The sequence below is a fragment of the Aegilops tauschii genome, chromosome 3 (genome assembly GCF_002575655.3).
Source record: "Aegilops tauschii subsp. strangulata cultivar AL8/78 chromosome 3, Aet v6.0, whole genome shotgun sequence".
NCBI classification, from domain to species: Eukaryota; Viridiplantae; Streptophyta; class Magnoliopsida; order Poales; family Poaceae; genus Aegilops; species Aegilops tauschii.
Genome location: NC_053037.3, coordinates 170,060,080 through 170,074,653, shown reverse-complemented (window position 1 = coordinate 170,074,653; position 14,574 = coordinate 170,060,080).

The window sequence follows — 14,574 nt, the reverse complement described above, 5'->3', positions numbered from 1 at the left end:
CCGTCTTCTTCTTAAAGATCCATTTATTTTCTATCGCTCGCCGATCATCGGGCAAGTCTGTCAAAGTCCACACTTTGTTTTCATACATGGATCCTATCTCGGATTGCATGGCTTCAAGCCATTTGTTGGAATCTGGACCCGCCATTGCTTCTTCATAGTTCGAAGGTTCACCGTTGTCCAACAACATGATTTCCAAGACAGGGTTGCCGTACCACTCTGGTGCGGAACGTGTCCTTGTGGACCTACGAAGTTCAGTGGTAACTTGATCATGATCGTTATCATTAACTTCCTCTCTAGTCGGTGCAGGCACCACAGAAACATTTTCTTGTGCTGCGCTACTTTCCGGTTCGAGAGGGGTCATCTCATCAAGTTCCACATTCCTCCCACTTACTTCTTTCGAGAGAAACTCTTTCTCCAGAAAGGACCCGTTCTTGGCAACAAAGATCTTGCCTTCGGATCTGAGGTAGAAGGTATACCCAATGGTTTCCTTAGGGTATCCTATGAAGACGCATTTTTCCGACTTGGGTTCGAGCTTTTCAGGTTGAAGTTTCTTGACATAAGCATCGCATCCCCAAACTTTAAGAAACGATAGCTTAGGTTTCTTTCCAAACCATAATTCATACGGTGTCGTCTCAACGGATTTCGACGGAGCCCTATTTAAAGTGAATGCGGCAGTCTCTAAAGCATAACCCCAGAATGAAAGCGGTAGATCGGTAAGAGACATCATAGATCGCACCATATCCAATAGAGTGCGATTACGACGTTCGGACACACCATTACGCTGAGGTGTTCCAGGCGGCGTGAGTTGTGAAACAATTCCACATTTCCTTAAGTGTGTGCCAAATTCGTGACTCAAATATTCCCCTCCACGATCTGATCGTAAGAACTTTATTTTCCTGTCATGTTGATTCTCAACCTCACTCTGAAATTCCTTGAACTTTTCAAAGGTCTCAGACTTGTGTTTCATTAAGTAGACATACCCATATCTACTCAAGTCATCAGTGAGGGTGAGAACATAACGATAGCCACCGCGAGCCTCAACGCTCATTGGACCGCACACATCAGTATGTATGATTTCCAATAAGTTGGTTGCTCGCTCCATTGTTCCGGAGAACGGAGTCTTGGTCATTTTGCCCATAAGGCATGGTTCGCACATGTGAAATGATTCATAATCAAGAGACTCCAAAAGTCCATCTGCATGGAGTTTCTTCATGCGTTTGACACCAATGTGACCAAGGCGGCAGTGCCACAAGTATGTGGGACTATCATTATCAACCTTACATTTCTTGGCATTCACACTATGAATATGTGTAACATCACGTTCGAGATTCATTAAGAATAAACCATTGACCAGCGGCGCATGACCATAAAACATATCTCTCATATAAATAGAACAACCATTATTCTCGGATTTAAATGAGTAGCCATCTCGCATTAAACGAGATCCAGATACAATGTTCATGCTCAAAGCTGGCACTAAATAACAATTATTGAGGTTTAAAACTAATCCCGTGGGTAAATGTAGAGGTAGCGTGCCGACGGCGATCACATCGACCTTGGAACCATTCCCGATGCGCATCGTCACTTCGTCCTTCGCCAGTCTCCGCTTATTCCGCAGCTCCTGCTTTGAGTTAAAAATATGAGCAACCGCACCGGTATCAAATACCCAGGAGCTACTACGAGCGCTAGTTAGGTACACATCAATAACATGTATATCACATATACCTTTGGTATTGCCGGCCTTCTTATCCGCTAAGTACTTGGGGCAGTTCCGCTTCCAGTGACCGTTTCCCTTGCAATAAAAGCACTCAGTCTCAGGCTTGGGTCCATTCTTTGTCTTCTTCCCGACAGCTTGCTTACCGGGCGCGGCAACTCCCTTGTCGTCTTTCTTGAAGTTCTTCTTACCCTTGCCTTTCTTGAACTTAGTGGTTTTATTCACCATCAACACTTGATGTTCCTTTTTGATCTCCACCTCCGCTGATTTCAGCATTGAATATACCTCAGGAATGGTCTTTTCCATCCCCTGCATATTGAAGTTCATCACAAAGCTCTTGTAGCTAGGTGGGAGCGACTGAAGGATTCTGTCAACGACCGCGTCATCCGGGAGATTAACTCCCAGCTGAGACAAGCGGTTGTGCAACCCAGACATTTTGAGTATGTGTTCGCTGACGAAACTATTCTCCTCCATCTTACAACTGTAGAACTTGTCGGAGACTTCATATCTCTCGACCCGGGCATGAGCTTGGAAAACCATTTTCAGCTCTTGGAACATCTCATATGCTCCGTGCTGCTCAAAACGCTTTTGGAGCCCCGGTTCTAAGCTGTAAAGCATGACGCACTGAACCAGGCAGTAATCATCACTACGCGACTGCCAGGCATTCATAACGTCTTCAGTTGCTGGGAAAACAGGTGCATCACCTAGCGGTGCTTCAAGGACATATGCTTTCTTGGCAGCTATGAGGATAATCCTCAGGTTACGGACCCAGTCCGTGTAGTTGCTACCATCGTCTTTCAGCTTGGTTTTCTCTAGGAACGCGTTGAAGTTGAGGGCAACATTAGCGTGGGCCATTTGATCTACAAGACATATTGTAAAGATTTTTAGACTAAGTTCATGATAATAAAGTTCATCTAATCAAATTATTAACGAACTCCCACTCAGACAGACATCCCTCTAGTCATCTAAGTGTTACATGATCCGAGTCAACTAGGCCGTGTCCGATCATCACGTGAGACGGACTAGTCATCATCGGTGAACATCTTCATGTTGATCGTATCTGCTATACGACTCATGTTTGACCTTTCGGTCTCTTGTGTTCCGAGGCCATGTCTGTACATGCTAGGCTCGTCAAGTCAACCTAAGTGTATTGCGTGTGTAAATCTGGCTTACACCCATTGTATGCAAACGTTAGAACCTATCACACCCGATCATCACGTGGTGCTTCGGAACAACGAACCTTCGCAACGGTGCACAGTTAGGGGAAACACTTTCTTGAAATTTTAGCGAGGGATCATCTTATTTATGCTACCGTCGTTCTAAGCAAATAAGATGTAAAACATGATAAACATCACATGCAATCAAATAGTGACATGATATGGCCAATATCATTTTGCTCCTTTTGATCTCCATCTTCGGGGCGCCATGTTCATCATCGTCACCGGCATGACACCATGATCTCCATCATCATGATCTCCATCATCGTGTCTTCATGAAGTTGTCTCGCCAATTATTACTTCTACTACTATGGCTAACGGTTAGCAATAAAGTAAAGTAATTACATGGCGTTTCAGTTGACACGTAGGTCATAAATAAATTAAGACAACTCCTAGGCTCCTGCCGGTTTTCATACTCATCGACATGCAAGTCGTGATTCCTATTACAAGAACATGATCAATCTCATACATCACATATATCATTCATCACATCCTTCTGGCCATATCACATCACATGACACTTGCTGCAAAAACAAGTTAGACGTCCTCTAATTGTTGTTGCAAACTTTTACGTGGCTGCTATAGGTTTATAGCAAGAACAATTCTTACCTACGCCAAAACCACAACGTGATATGCCAATTTCTATTTACCCTTCATAAGGACCCTTTTCATCGAATCCGATCCGACTAAAGTGGGAGAGACAGACACCCGCTAGCCACCTTATGCAACTAGTGCATGTCAGTCGGTGGAACCTGTCTCACGTAAGCGTACGTGTAAGGTCGGTCCGGGCCGCTTCATCCCACGATGCCGCCGAATCAAGATAAGACTAGTAATGGCAAGTAAATTGACAAAATCAATGCCCACAACAACTTGTGTTCTACTCGTGCATAGAAACTACGCATAGACCTAGCTCATGATGCCACTGTTGGGGACCGTAGCAGAAATTTAAAATTTTCTACGCATCACCAAGATCAATCTATGGAGTTTACTAGCAATGAGAGGGAAGGAGTGCATCTACATACCCTTGTAGATCGCGAGCGGAAGCGTTCAAGAGAACGGGGTTGATGGAGTCGTACTCGTCGTGATCCAAATCACCGATGATCCTAGCGCCGAACGGACGGCACCTCCACGTTCAACACACGTACGGTTGGGAGAGACGTTTCCTCCTTCTTGATCCAGCAAGGGAGAAGGAGAGGTTGATTCAGATCCAGCAGCACGACGGCGTGGTGGTGGAAGCAGCGGGGATCTCGGCAGGGCTTCGCCAAGCTCAGCGAGAGGGAGAGGTGTTACGGCGGGAGAGGGAGGCGCCAGGGGCTTGGGTGCGCAGCCCTCCCCCCTTTATATAGGGGCCCTGGGGGGGCGCCGGCCCCTGGAGATCCCATCTCAAGGGGGGCGGCGGCCAAGGGGGGGACTTACCCCCCAAGTCAGGTGGGGCGCCCCCCACCCCCAGGGTTTCCAACCCTAGGCGCAGGGGGAGGCCCATGGGGGGCGCACCAGCCCACCAGGGGCTGGTTCCCTTCCCACTTCAGCCCATGGGGCCCTCCGGCATAGGTGGCCACACCCGCTGGACCCCCGGGACCCTTCCGGTGGTCCCGGTACAATACCGGTGACCCCCGAAACTTTCCCGATGGCCGAAACTGGACTTCCTATATATAAATCTTTACCTCCGGACCATTCCAGAACTCCTCGTGATGTCCGGGATCTCATCCGGGACTCCGAACAACTTTTGGGTTACCGCATACTAATATCTCTACAACCCTAGCATCACCGAACCTTAAGTGTGTAGACCCTACGGGTTCGGGAGACACGCAGACATGACCGAGACGACTCTCCGGTCAATAACCAACAGCGGGATCTGGATACCCATGTTGGCTCCCACATGCTCCTCGATGATCTCATCGGATGAACCACGATGTCGAGGATTCAAGTAATCCCGTATACAATTCCCTTTGTCAATCGGTACGTTACTTGCCCGAGATTCGATCGTCGATATCCCAATACCTCGTTCAATCTCGTTACCGACAAGTCACTTTACTCGTACCGTAATGCATGATCCCGTGAGCAATCACTTGGTCACATTGAGCTCATTATGATGATGCATTACCGAGTGGGCCCAGAGATACCTCTCCGTCATACGGAGTGACAAATCCCAGTCTCGATCTGTGCCAACCCAACAGACACTTTCGGAGATACCTGTAGTGCACCTTTATGGTCACCCAGTTATGTTGTGACGTTTGGTACACCCAAAGCATTCCTACGGTATCCGGGAGTTGCACGATCTCATGGTCTAAGGAAATGATACTTGACATTAGAAAAGCTTTAGCAAACGAACTACACGATCTAGTGCTATGCTTAGGATTGGGTCTTGTCCATCAAATCATTCTCCTAATGATGTGATCCCGTTATCAATGACATCCAATGTCCATGGTCAGGAAACCGTAACCATCTATTGATCAACGAGCTTGTCAACTAGAGGCTCACTAGGGACATGTTATGGTCTATGTGTTCACACATGTATTACGATTTCCGGATAACACAATTATAGCATGAACAATAGACAATTATCATGAACAAGGAAATATAATAATAACCATTTTATTATTGCCTCTAGGGCATATTTCCAACAAGTGATGCTTTTGAGACTGTGGCTTTCACACTGAGAAAGGAGCGCCATCAAATTTATTGAAATAAGTGCTACTTTGTAGGTTATCCCAAATAGTTGGGTATTCCTCTATCACTACGTCGAGGCAAAGTGTTGCTATAGAGTGCGGAAGTTTTTGAAGAAAATATTTTCTACAAAAGAGTGTGTGGGAGGACAGTGCAACTCGACAAGATTGCAGAATCTTCGCAGTCAGCTCAAAGAAAAGAAACACTGAAAGTAATTCTAGAATTTCTTACTGCGACTGATACAAAAGCCTCTACATGAGATATAGAGACTACGGTCGAACTTGCAACTGAACCATATAGGTTGGGAAAATTCGTACAGACCATTGTGGTATGCAGAAGAAATATTGTTGGGTAACAAATGAACCTATAATTCACAGAGAAGCATTGATGGGCCCTGACTCCTGAAATTGGTTATATGCCAACATAATCCGAGATTGTATCCATTCACATAATTCAAGCTTACAACTTGATGAACCCTTTGAAAGACTTAAAGTCTAAAGAATAGTAATGGATCTATAAACTGACAAAGATAAAAATGTTTTATAATACTTGACTTGTTACAAATAGTTTATGACAAGATCAAAGAATTAACTATGACAAGATTTTCTCTGTTGGGGAACGTAGTATTTCAAAAAAATTCCTACGATCACGCAAGATCTATCTAGGAGAAGCATAGCAATGAGTGGGGAGAGTGTGTCCACGTACCCTCGTAGACCGAAAGCGGAAGCATTTAGTTACGCGGTTGATGTAGGTCGAACGTCTTCGCGATCCAACCGGTCCAAGTACCGAACGTACGGCACCTCCGCGTTCAGCACACGTTCAGCTTGATGACATCCCTCAATCTCTTGATCCAGTTGAGGACGAGGGAGAGTTTCGTCAGTACGATAGCATGGCGACGGTGATGATGAAGTTACCGGCGCAGGGCTTCGCCTAAGCACTACAACGATATGACCGAGGTGTGTAACTGTGGAGGGGGGCACCGCACACGGCTAAGACAAATCTTGGTGTGCCTTTGGGGTAACCCCTGCCCACGTATATAAACGAGGGGGGAAGAGGAGGCCGACCTAGGAGGGGCACGCCTATAGGGGGGGTCCAATTAGGATTCCCAATCCTAGTTGGAGTCCCCTTCCTTTTCCAAGAGGGGAGAGAGGGAAGGAGTAGGAGAGGGAGAAGGAAAGAGGGGGGCGCCGCCCCCTCCCTAGTCCAATTCGGACCAGCCCATGGGGGGGCATGCGGCCTCCCCTTGTGGCCCTTCTCTCCTTTCCACTAAGGCCCATGAAGGCCCAATACATCCCCCGGTGAATTCCCGTAACTCTCCGGTACTCCGAAAAATACTCGAACCACTCAGAACCTTTCCGATGTCCGAATATAGCCTTCCAATATATCGATATTTACGTCTCGACCATTTTGAGACTCCTCGTCATGTCCGTGATCTCATCCGGGACTCCGAACAAACTTCGGTCATCAAATTACATAACTCATAATACAAATCGTCATCGAACATTAAGCGTGCAGACCCTACGGGTTCGAGAACTATGTAGACATGACCGAGACACATCTCCGGTCAATAACCAATAGCGGAACGTGGATGCTCATATTGGCTCCTACATATTCTACGAAGATCTTTATCGGTCAAACCGCATAACAACATTCGTTGTTCCCTTTGTCATCGGTATGTTACTTGCCCGAGATTCGATCGTCGGTATCATCATACCTAGTTCAATATCGTTACCGGCAAGTCTCTTTACTCGTTCCGTAATGCATCATCCCGCAACTAACTCATTAGTCACATTGCTTGCAAGGCTTATAGTGATGAGCATTACCGAGAGGGCCTAGAGATACCTCTCCGATACACGGAGTGACAAATCCTAATCTCGGTCTATGCCAACTCAACAAACACCATCGGAGACACCTGTAGAGCATCTTTATAATCACCCAGTTACGTTGTGACATTTGATAGCACACAAGGTGTTCCTCCGGTATTCGGGAGTTGCATAATCTCATAGTCAGAGGAACATGTATAAGTCATGATGAAAGCAATAGCAATAAAACTAAATGATCATTTATGCTAAGCTAACGGATGGGTCTTGCCCATCACATCATTCTCTAATGATGTGATCCCGTTCATCAAATGACAACACATGTCTATAGTCAGGAAACTTAACCATCTTTGATTAACGAGCTAGTCAAGTAGAGGCATACTAGGGACACTCTGTTTTGTCTATGTATTCACACATGTACTAAGTTTTCGGTTAATACATTTCTAGCATGAACAATAAACATTTATCATGATATAAGAAAATATAAATAACATCTTTATTATTGCCTCTAGGGCATATTTCCTTCAGTCTCATGATAGCAATACTTAAAGTCAGTTCGGGTTAAACTAGATGGATGTCAAAATGATTCCCATGAGATGGAAATAGAACCAAGGTTGTATGTTTGATACGATCCAAGGTAATTTTTTCGATCGAGAGGATGCTAGTAAGTATGCAAACTTCAAGAGATCCTATAAATGATCTGAAGCAAGCATAGTGGAGTTGGAATCTTCGTACCGATGAAATGGTCAAATAAATTGATTTCATCAAGTAAAGCGAAGATGCTTGTATTTACAAGAAAGTAAGTGGGAGCATGATAATATTTCTAAACACTATATGTACATGACATATTGTTGATTAGAAGTTATGTAAATTTCTTGACATGGATTAAGACTTAATTGAAACTAGTTTTTCAGTAAAATACTTAGGCAATGAATAGTCTTGGTATTAGACAAATGATCTATGGAGATAATAGTGTCTAATCGGACTTAGCCAAAATACATATTGACAGAATACTAAAGCAGTTTAGTATAAAATGTCAAGAAGAGTTTCTTGTCAATGTCACATGGAAGGAGTCGGTATCTGAAATACTAATGAGCGAAATATGATTTCAACCACACTTGTATTCCATGGTATGTAAACAACCAGATACTTCCAATACTCCAAGTTAGTTGTAAGTAAAAGTTACTAGTATGGTCAAATTGTTGATCATAGGACAACAATGAGAAATGTCATTAAGGATTAACGACATGTTTCTGACACACAGAGAAAATGAAGAGATTGTTGTAACAAGTTACATCAAATGAAGGCTCGTTGTAAGTAGTACATCGATTAAATCTTCATCTATGCTCCAAGTGATTGTTTGATTTCAAATTAAAAGTGGTTTATGGTGGCACAGTAAGTTGGGATTGGTCCAAAAATTACTGTGGTGAATTCTATAATAGAAGGCTAAGTATATTATTGCTCTAGAAGCAAAAATGAAAGGTGATGAATCAAAATTTCATTCATGAGCTTGGTATGGCTTCTAGATGATTGTATCACTGGAACACTATTCTTAATAGTGGTTCCATACCTCAGTCTAAGGAATCAAAGGTTCTACCAGTGATTCAATATACCAAGCTAGTTTCACACAAATTATGAATTCTTGTGAAAGCATGATAGATGCATAGAAATGCAAATGATACATGTGGTTCTAAAGATGTCAGATTCGATAGGACAAAGTGTATACCACAAGCAAAGCATGGACTAACATCGGATTGCCATTGGTGTTAAAGTTAAAAGTGTAACTAGATTATTGACTCTAGTGCAAGTGGGAGATTGTTGGAAATATGCCCTAGAGACAATAATATTGTATTATTATATTTCCATATTCATAGTTAGGAGTTTATATTCCATGCTATAACTACTATGATCCTGGAATATGTGATTCAGTGGAAAACTCGTATGCACGTGCGGAATGATAAACAAAATAATATAGGTTCCCAGTCTCGCCTCTAAGACTGGCTCAAGTGTTGTTGGTGATCACGTTTTTCGGATCTTGGGATATCGTTAAGTGTAACGATAGTCCTAAAACACCATTGAGGGTATGACGTTAGAAGAGAGACCATACTGAATCGACCCAATACTTGTCTATTATACAGTTATACTATGTGATTATATCATCTGAAATCATCTGTTATAACATAGAGTGTTAGCACGTGTTTTTAGTTCCTCGGACCATGAGAGTGTCTCGGTAACTTCCTACCAGACAGTGGGCTTTGTGGTTGCTCAAACGTCATCTGTAATAAGGTGATCATAACGACAACTTTCAGGCTCACCGGAAAGTTTGACAAGTGACCGGATAGCTCGAGAGTGGGATTTGCTCCTCCGGCGATGGAGAGATATTCTTAGGGCCCTCTCCGTGAGCAAAGGGAACATCACATGATAACCAAAGGTTCACTTGAATATCATTCATGTAATCATAGGGACCGATATGGATGTCCACGGTTCTGCTATCAGTCATTGAACGAAGGGGTTTCATTCATGTCGATGATTTACCGAACCTACGGGGTTACAAGCTTAGGGTAATCACAATCTGCTGAGTGTTAGTGGTGCGGGAGTGATGAGAATATATTTAATATCCGGAATAGTTCTGAGAGGTTCCGGAAGTGTTTTGGGGTCACCGGAAGGGTTTTGGTGAATATCGGGTAATAACGAGTATTACCGATTAATTATATATAGGTAGAAAATGTTTCCGGGGTTGTTAAATTATATATATAATGCTCTAAAAATGTTTAGAATATTTTATATGTTACTAGCAAACATGCCCGTGCGTTGCAATAGGATAAAAAAAACTTACGACCCTAACCCAATAAGCATGCCTCAAGACCCCCCCTCCCCCCCCACACACACACGTGCGCGCACTGGTCCACGTGCTCTATTTGCTACTCGTGTCAGCGCTTATCCTCCTAAAATCTGTTATCCACAATATCTACACAATTTGCAAAAGTTGAAAAGCTTACAAAAGCAAATAAATGATGAGGCAAATGTGACCTATATTAGCACAAATTCGACATTAATCAATGCAACCACATTGTAAAAAAGTAGATAACTACAGAATTAGGCTAGCTATGCAACTACACTGGATAAAAACTATCCTTATAAAAAACAGTTTCGCCCATGAAGCATGAATGTGATCTCTGCTTGCATAAGTTCATGGAGTAAATAAATACAGATAGATAGATTAGGCCAGAAAAAAGGTGAGGCAGCCCTATTAAGATGGAGACCGGCTCTATTCTTGTACAAGAATTTTGCTGTTTTTTTCTAGCTGTTTCTTTCCCTGACAGCCAAGCCGTCATTATAATGGATATTTTTTCTGTTTTTAATGCAAATACGGTAAAAACATTAATTCCACATGCACATGAAGGTTCATATTTTACACCATTAAAAGCAGCTAGTACAACTATTTTTATTTCTGTCGCACTTTGAAGTCTGAACTAAAAGTGAGATTGCACAAAGCTATGCTATGTTCTCCTGGTAACCATCAGCTTAAAGTACCACATGCTGATAACTTTGAACTTAGAATTGAACTTCTGTTTTAGGCAGAGATGCCCAGCAAACACATCGAATGTTTAACCAACTTTCTGGCTGGAACAAACAAATATCATGTACTGATATTGACCCAGGCAAACTAACATTGGGGAAGCTGAGCCAACTTTTTGGCCAGAAAAAACAAATAAAAAAATCTAGGCTAGCTATGTTCATCACCTTTATTCCACTACCTGCTCTGAACTCTTCATGTTCAGTAGAAAATATTATGCTGCAAAATTGGGGAAAAATCTTCAGCTTAAAATGGAGCGATATGGTGGCACTTAATTAATCCAGTTATGTGGACTGAACACATATTTAGACTTTCTACAATTGATCCTACATTTTTTTGGAAAAGGAGGCTTACCCCCGGCCTCTACATCTGAGGGATGCATGCGGCCATATTATTAAAAAAAATGAGGTTCGAAACAAACAAGGTCTTATCTCCATTACATCTCGCAAGAGGAGCGAAAAAAAGAGCACTCAAAGCCACAACCGGCATGGACAAAAGAATAGAACACTAAACGCCTATTCTATTAAGAGACCGCCATCCAAACCGGTTGAATATATCCCGTGCTACCATCTCCCACTGGATGCACTCAGTAACCAAAGGCTCCCTGGACTCCATAGGAGTGAGTAAGGACCACATACGGATCCAAGCAGTAGCTCTGAAGATGATCCTGCAAGAATGTTAGAGAATGTTGTCTGTTAAAGATCATATCATTTCTGTAGTTCCATATAGCCCAAAGATGCGCACATATTCCAATCCGAATACGAGACGCAGTAAGTAGATCGATTCCAGCTAGCCAGGTCCGAAATAAACCTTCAATGCTAGTTGGTGGATTAATGTTAAAGGCTATATGTATCGTTCGCCAAAGTAATCTCGCGAGGGGACATTCTATGAATAAGTGTTGTATTGTTTCATCATGAACACAAAAACAACATCGCGAACTACCAACCCACCATCGCTTTATCAAATTATCCTTGGTGAGGATCACTTGCTTGTGGACAAACCACATAAAAATTTTAATACGCAAGGGAACCTTCACTTTCCAGATATGTAGGGATCTTGGGATTGGGCCATAATTAATGAGATCCATACACAAAGATTTTACCATAAACACACCGTTTCTGGTTAGTTTCCAGTTGAAGGAATCAGGTTGATCAGATAGTTGAACTTCCATTAACCGCCTCACCAAGTGTAGCCAGGAATTCCAACGTTCCCCGACTAAAGATCTCATAAACTGTATATTTAAGGGCACCTCTTGAAAATGTTGGCCACGTAATCTTCCTTACGTTGTACAATATTATATAAGGTGGGGGTATTGTAGTGCTAGAGGCTTGTCCCCAGCCACGTATCCTCCCAAAATCTTGTTGTCAACCCATTGCCGACACAGAATTTGGTCCGGCGAAAGAACACATCTTTCGTTCTCATAAGTCCCTTCCAGAAAGGTGAATCTGTAGGTCTTGTGGTAACTTGGGCTAGGGTTTTTGAATGTAAATATTTGTTTCATAGTATCTCAGCCCACATACCATCATGTTCTACTGATAACCTATATAATCATTTACTCATTAGGCATTTATTTTTAATCTCTAGGTTCTCAATGCCAAGACCACCCTCGTTCTTGGGTCTGCAAATGATATCCCACCTAGCCAAGCGGTATTTCTTCTTTACATCATCTGACTGCCAGAAAAATCTAGATCGATGAAAATCAAGTCTCTTCCGTACCCCCTTAGGTGCTTCAAAGAATGATAACAGGAACATCGGCATACTAGTTAATACTGAATTAATTAGAACTAACTGACCTCCATACGACATTAGCTTGCCCTTCTAGCAGCTTAGTTTTTCTTCAAATCGTTCTTTGATGCATTTCTATTCTTTATTAGTCAGTTTTCGATGATGAATGGGTATGCCCAAATAACTAAAAGGCAGAGATTCCAATTCACATCCGAACAATTGTTTATATGCCACTTGTTCCTCTTTGGCTCTCCCAAAGAAGAACAGTTCGCTCTTATGGAAATTAATTTTTAATCCCGACAATTGTTCAAAAAGACATAGCACTAGTTTCATGTTTCGGGCCTTTGCGAGATCATGTTCCATGAAAAGAATAGTATCATCGGCGTATTGTAGGATGGAAACTCCCCCATCAATGAGATGAGGTACTATTCCACCTACCTGGCCGCTCTCTTTGGCCCTTCCAATTAGAATGGTTAGCATATCGGCTACTATATTGAAAAGGAGCGGAGACATCGAATCACCTTGTCTCAAGCCCTGATGAGTCTAAAAGTAGTGTCCGATATCATCATTAACCTTAATTCCGACACTACCCTTTTGGACTAGGGAATCCACTTGATTCCTCCATGTCTCGTTAAAACCCTTCATGTGCATTGCCTGCTGAAGGAAAGGCCACTTAACTTTATCATATGCCTTTTGAAAATCTACTTTGAAGATAACCCCATCTAGTTTCTTCGAGTGGATTTCGTGGAGAGTTTCATGTAAGACAACCACCCCTTCTAGGATATGTCTTCCCGGCATGAAAGCCGTCTGACTCGGTTGCACCACCGAGTGTGCGGTCCGTGTCAGTATATTAGTACCCACTTTGGTGAATATTTTGAAACTCACATTAAAAAGGCATATCGGTCTGAACTGCTCGATGCGAATTGCTTCCACTTTCTTCGCCAATAACGTTATCATACCAAAGTTAAGATGGAAAAGCTCAAGGTGCCCATTGAAAAAGTCTTGAAACATAGGCATAAGATCATTGTTATAATATGCCAACATTTCTTATAAAACTCCGCAGGGAACCCATCTAGTCCCGACGCTTTATTCGGTTTCATTTGGGCAATAGCATCGAAAACCCCCTTCTTAGTAAACGGTGCAGATAAGATCTCATTCTCATCTGACCCGAGTTGAGGAATATCCTCAATAACAGAATCATCTAAGGTCACCGCATTATCTACCGGAGACCCAAAGAGTTGTTTATAGTAGTTGGAAATATATGACTTGAGGTTCTTGTGCCCTACGATAGTCCCTTCATCCTGCTCAAGCTGAATTATCTTCTTCTTCCTATGTTCACCATTTGAAATCATATGAAAGAATTGAGTATTGTCATCCCCGTGGATGACCTTAAGCACTTTAGTGCACAAGGCCCATTTCATTTCTTCTTCTCTAAGAAGACTGCGCAAGCACTATTCGGCTTCGGCTTTTGTAGCCTGTTCAGTCACATCGAGCAAGTTTGATTCTGCTTTAATATCTAAAGCCTCGATTAGTTGTATCAGTCTTTCTTTCTCTTGTTTGTAAAACCCACTTTCATTTCTGGCCCAACCCTTTAGAAATTGTCTGAGATGCCTAATCTTATTTTGCCATCTTTCTAAATGAGAGCGCCCACTAACGGGCTTCGCCCATTCTCTTGCTACAATGGCAAGAAAGTTTTCTTTTTCAAACCAGCTTAGTTCGAAAGAGAAATTGTTTTTGTTCCCAATACGAGTTGCATCCCCTGAGTCTAATAGCAAGGGAGTGTGATCAGAGATCGCTCTCTGCATCTCATGTACTGACACGAGTGGGTATTTCTGTTCCCATTCCACACTAGCT